We start from the raw sequence: 5885 nt of genomic DNA, 5'->3' as shown, positions 1-5885 counted from the left end.
AGGTATTGGGTAGCATTATCTTTTGTTTTGCTTCAAGTTTGTAGACAAACAATGAGCTTTTCCATTCAAGTGTGTCTAGTTATTTTGGTAGCCAGCTCAAGAACCGAATGGTAACATGCATGAAATTTAGCACCCTCCCTTGAATGGCTGCAACAATCGGTTGCCATTATTTATTAGATGGTTGGATTACCATGAGATGAGGTTGTGTGCCAAATTTCCAATGTCCCCACTTAACTTTGTCATCATCATAGTCGAGATTGTTAGAGAAGGAAAATCCAATGACAACAATACTCAATGCCAAAAAAAAAAAATCTATGAATGCATTGAAATCCCCAAAGAATGTGTGTTACATAGAGCTTAGAATGGTCTTATTATTTACATTATGTATAAGATACGAGTCCAACTAAGAAAATGGCTACAAAATCAAAAACCCTAGTTGTCTTTTGTGAAAACGATCACAAAATAGTTTGTGGTCATTTGGGTTCAGATTACCTTGCCATATCGATGGAGTTCTATTAAAAACACCTGTGAATTAAACCCTTCCATGGAGTAATTAGAACCATCATCACAGCCTTGCACTAAACACGAAGCCCCAAAAAATAGGCCTAAAATCAATACCAAAAGCTACAAAAGACAAAAGTAGAACTAAACATCAACATAATGAAAGCAAGAGATGCAGTAGAGAGAATGCATTGAAAGTGTGCCCTCATCAGTCTATAAAGTGGTTACTAAATAGTGTATGAATGCATACAAAGGCCCAAAGAATTCAATATAACAATAGCTCATTTAGTCCAAACTAGGTAATTGGAAATAGCAAGTCAATCCATGGTAACAATAGAAGAGATACCACCAAATCAATTAATAGCAAGGTATAATCAACTTCATACATGAAGTCCATGTCGTGAAAGAAGCAAGCTACCTCACAATGTCATGATAATTAATAATGATGCACAGCTGAGCACAAGTTCATGCACAAACTGATCACAAGTACATGCCCAAACTGATCCATGAATACATGCCCAAATTGAGCACAAAGTTCATGCCCAAACAAAGCTAACAAACCAATGATACCACAAACAAAAAGTCCATGTCGTGAAATAAGCAAGTTGTAAAAAAAAAAAAAGATTTTTCTAATTAATAACGATGCACAACTGAGCACAAGTCCATGCACAAACTGATAACAAGTCTATGCCCAAACTGAGCAAGAGTCCATGCCCAAACACTAAGCACAAAGTACATGCCTAAACAAAGCTAAAAAAAATCAATGATACCACAAACAAGAACTCCATGTCGTGAAAGAAGCAAGTTGCCTCACATGAAGATTTTTCTAATTAATAATGTTGCACAACTAAGCAAAAGTCTATGCACAAATTGATCATAAGTCCATGCTCAAACTGAGCACAAGTTCAAGCCCAAACTAAGCACAAAGTCCATGCCCAAACAAAGCTAAACAAACCAATGATATCACAAACAATAAGTCCAAACTGAGCACATGTCCATGCCCAAACAAAGCTAAACAAACCAATTCTCCATCTCCAAACATCCAAGAAATCCAAATTGAGCACAAATCCAACATTCAACCATGGCAAATTCGAGTGAGTCCTAAATCATACAAAAATCCAACATGAAAAAAAGGTTTGAAATTACTCACAGCAGCTTAAAGAACAAACAATTTCCTCAAGCTAACGTTCAAACCCTAGAGCACTCAATAATAAAATGTCAAGCTTTCAAATTGAAGTGGCCAAGCAAATCGAGATACATACAACCAAGAAGTTGAAAAGGTAACACAGATGAAAGCCATGGCAGATACATGCATAAAAGTTCCCATGAAAATGCCAACCACAAATCCATGAATATTCCAAACCCTAGAGCACTGATTTAAATCTAGGGTTCTCAAATTTTAGTGGCCAAAGTTACAAAAAGGCTCAGAAAAATTATACTAAAAAATGTATCAAATTCAGCCATGGGAGAGGGGCTCAGTGTGTAAAATCGTGTAGAGAGAGGACAGAGTCCAGCCATGGAGAGAAGAAGAGGGAATGTGCGAGAGAGAAGATATGAGTATAAACTTACATATATTTGGGCTGATGAAGAGAAGCCACCATCAAAAGTGGCAAACGACACAAGAGAAGGCAATCGAGAGTGGAGAGAGAGGAACACACAGGACCAACAATAGGAAAGGAAAGAGATGGACGATTAGGGATGTACAGTGGTTCTCCATATTCCCCTAAATGAAATCCCTAATTTAAGGAATAAGATGCGAGGGGGTTTTTCAGCTTCCCCCAAAATTCAGAGATAACAATAGTTTAGGATACTGGATGGGAATGCTCTAAAGCCTTATTTAGCCTAATAAAACCTAATCATGCCTTAACATTCTTTCCTCTTTAACCTAATGGCTAGTACACATTGTTAACCCCTGTGTGTTAGGGTTAGCGACTGGGTCATGGCTCTTTTCGTGGCTAGTGGATAAGAACCTAGCATCCTAAAAAATAGGTTATCACTAGGCGCACCATCAAAAATGCATTTCAGCATTGTCATCTGCCCTATCCTCACAATATCGTCTTCACTATCATAGCTCTTTAAGTATTATACCTCAAACATTCATTTTAGTCATTTTCCTTTCCTTTTCATTCATCTTTTTTTTTTCATTCATTCAATACATCTATTATATTATAATAAGTGGTTATCTAACTGCTACAATAACTTTTCTTGTTTTTCCATTAATTTTTCTTGTTTTTCCATTAATTTTTGTTTTCCTATTAATTTTCTACCTATTATTGGCCTTAATTATTTTATTTGCAATAGATCAAGGTTGTTTGTTGTATTGGGAGAAGAGAAAGATGGATGCATGCACATGGTTAAAATTGAGAAAAAATATCTTTTCAATCGAAGCTGATGGCCAATGGGTAATAAAAAATAATAAAAAATTTCTAAGGATCTCATGAATATGTTCTCTTGTACGCCGGGTCTGCATGCTTTGTGGACAGACAAGTCTTTCTTTCTGATCACTATGTTTTTAATAAAATATGCTATTACTCTTTCAAAACTATAATTTTTAGATTAAGGCATTTATTAGATAGATAGGTCGTAGGTGTATTATATGCAACTTTTTCTTTCAAAGTTAATCAATGTGCATGTTGAATGCATGATGCAGAAAAGAGGTAGAAAATAAAATGGACAAGAATGAAAGCTGACTCACTCTCTATACTACTCATCAATAATACTCATGAAGTTGACAACAATTTATCTCATAATTAAGCAAACAGTTCCACCAATGAAAGAATTAATTTGAATAAAAAAACTTATTAAAGAATTAATCACATTTTTTTTATGTCTGTAATGTGGTATATAGTTGTGATCTCTTAAAAATATATTAGCTTGGAATAATTAAAATAGTCTGGTAAGTAAGAGCAATAATATATGTTCTATTCAACTTTTAATCAAATGGAAAAGTTAAAGTATAAATTATAGTTTTGAGATCAAAGTAATTTTATTTTTTGAAATTGACTAGACTAGCTTATATATGCGACAAATTTTGTCGAGAATTTTGTTAAATATTATTGATTTTATTGGGTTCCAAGGTTTTGTGATTTCTCCATAAATTCATACACATAATTAATGTCAGAATTGATTAGTTTTGGCATTCAATAGAAATCAATATGTAATTCATGTACGTGCATGACACCCATTTATGATGTGTACGTGACTCAACTTGGTGCATTAATTAATTTTTTGTAAAATCATATTATTTTTATTAAAAACCTTATCTCATCTAACTAGGCAAACGTGTTTTGCACATTGTTCTGATCTAGTATATATATATATACACGCACACAATCATAAACATGCAGTTCATTTCCATTCATGCATCAGATGTAATGATACGGGTACATCATAAGGGCCGATCAAAGAACGTTCTATAAACATAAATCCTTAAAGTATTTACATATAACATAGTTTGCAAAAATGACATTTATTACATAAAACGATAAGAAGGGTATGAACATAATCACTTAACTCAAGCCTTATACAAACATCATCTTTATGTAGAAAACATATTTCATGCATTCAAATTACATTCATGTCAATTAGCACCTACATTGAACATGTCATTTTGTCAATTTCCTTCTTAAGTGCACTATTAAATTAATGATTTAGAACTTCATTTAATAAGACTACCCATGTGTGAGGACTGCGCCAATGCAAGGAGACTGATTACGCCCAAAGAATAAAACGGTAGTTGTAGTACAATTTTGGAGTATCGATTCTATAGGGAGACAAATTAAAAGAATAGTAGAAGGAACAAGGAAACTAAATAAAGATATTAAATGATTAATGGAAAATAAAGATTAATTTTAAATGTAAATTAAAGTGAAGCAAAGTCAGTAATGGAAGAAGTACTCAAAATTGATGAATAGTAGAGCGTCGAGACTCCCTTGCACAAATCCGGTATTTTAATTATTCTTAATTAATTAAATAACTCAATTGGGAACTCAATTTTTGAAATTTCCAATCGGGATGTATAAATTTATAAACCAAAATTAAACCAAATGTAACCATTTGAAAAATCATTTACCACTTTTAAAATACGTAAATTATTATTCACATTGAGAAAATCCAACAATGACAATATACTCAAGGAACAATATTACAGTAAAGAACTAAATCAATATAGATAAATAATTGATCCAAATATAATCAAAGAACCAATCCATTCAATAGAAAAAACATGATTGAATCTATAAACTGAATAAATTTTATGATTATTCGGAGAAGAAAATATCAACAATGAATTGAGAATAATAAAATAAAAGAGTTTTAGTAATTAAAAATCAAATACATAAATTAAAAATAAATGAGAAATACTATCTAATGTGCAAGGTCATCCCTAACTCTACTTGAGAATTTAGTTATCCATAAATATAGTGGACAACAAAAATCTCCAGAGAAAGATAAAGTAAACGGCGGTCATGGAAGTGATTTTTTTCTCTCTTAAAATCTACCTCTTGTGCTTCTCATCCTCATCTATTTCGTGCTAATGATATGATTATATAGGGTAGGAAACACACACTAATGTCTTCATAATTTCCGCATAGAAAAATCGCCTAAATTTTATGACTGATCTTGGAAGCCACGTACATGCTTCAGGAGTTTGAATTTGAAAATTATTATTATAGAAAACTTTATATACCTTTAAGATAGCTTTCTAATGCATCAAGAATTGCATCAATCTAATATGTGAGAAGAAAGTTATAGTCAAAATATTAAAATATATCCAAGCTGTTTTCTACCAAATTTTAGATTTGGACTTATTGCAGTTTTCTTTTGTGATTTTTTTCCTTGATCCAAATTGCTCTTAAACCTCATGAATGTCCTCCCTTGAATTTGACGGGACTTTGACTTGCTCTTTAATAAACTCTAAAATTAAACGTAAAAAAAACTACTTATGAGTATCCCAACGTAAATAGAAACTCAACACATTAATTCCGATAATTTCTATTCACATTTTAGCATTTTGATCTAATAATAAGGTATTTGGAGTACACTTTCACACACTCATCAAGGATAGACCACCAATTAAGTGTGTGTGGAAAGAAAATATAAAAAACACTCCATTAGTTTGGTAAAAAGTAGCTGCGAGTGCTATAGAGTGCAGCTAGTCTAACATGTGAGCAAATGACATTGTTTATAAAGCCTAGTTGAGACATCTCAGCGGAAGGTGATGAGCTAGAAAACCTGCCTAACGCATGAGGACGGGAATGAGGAGTTGAGGAGGCTGGTACCTCGGGTGAGAGAAAAGTTGGGGGATAGTTGGGAATAAGATGATATGAGAATTTTGTGAATAGTAGTAAGATAGTTTGAGTTAAATATATATTGAGTTTCAAAAA

At 32.7% G+C, this 5885-nt stretch overlaps 1 long non-coding RNA gene across 1 annotated transcript; it reads right to left on the bottom strand.

Moving 5' to 3' along the window:
* Positions 1–303: 303 nt before the first annotated feature.
* On the bottom strand, positions 304–2337 carry LOC122318341. Its single transcript, XR_006244803.1, has 2 exons — positions 2071–2337; positions 304–624 (listed from the first exon to the last, which is right to left on the bottom strand). It is a non-coding gene; the product is annotated as an uncharacterized LOC122318341 (long non-coding RNA).
* Between the last annotated feature and the right edge of the window lie 3548 nt (positions 2338–5885).

Source organism: Carya illinoinensis, chromosome 8, assembly GCF_018687715.1.
Source record: "Carya illinoinensis cultivar Pawnee chromosome 8, C.illinoinensisPawnee_v1, whole genome shotgun sequence".
In the NCBI taxonomy this organism is placed as follows: domain Eukaryota; kingdom Viridiplantae; phylum Streptophyta; class Magnoliopsida; order Fagales; family Juglandaceae; genus Carya; species Carya illinoinensis.
Note: the sequence above shows the minus strand (reverse complement) of the source record. Positions and strands in the feature narration are given on the sequence as shown.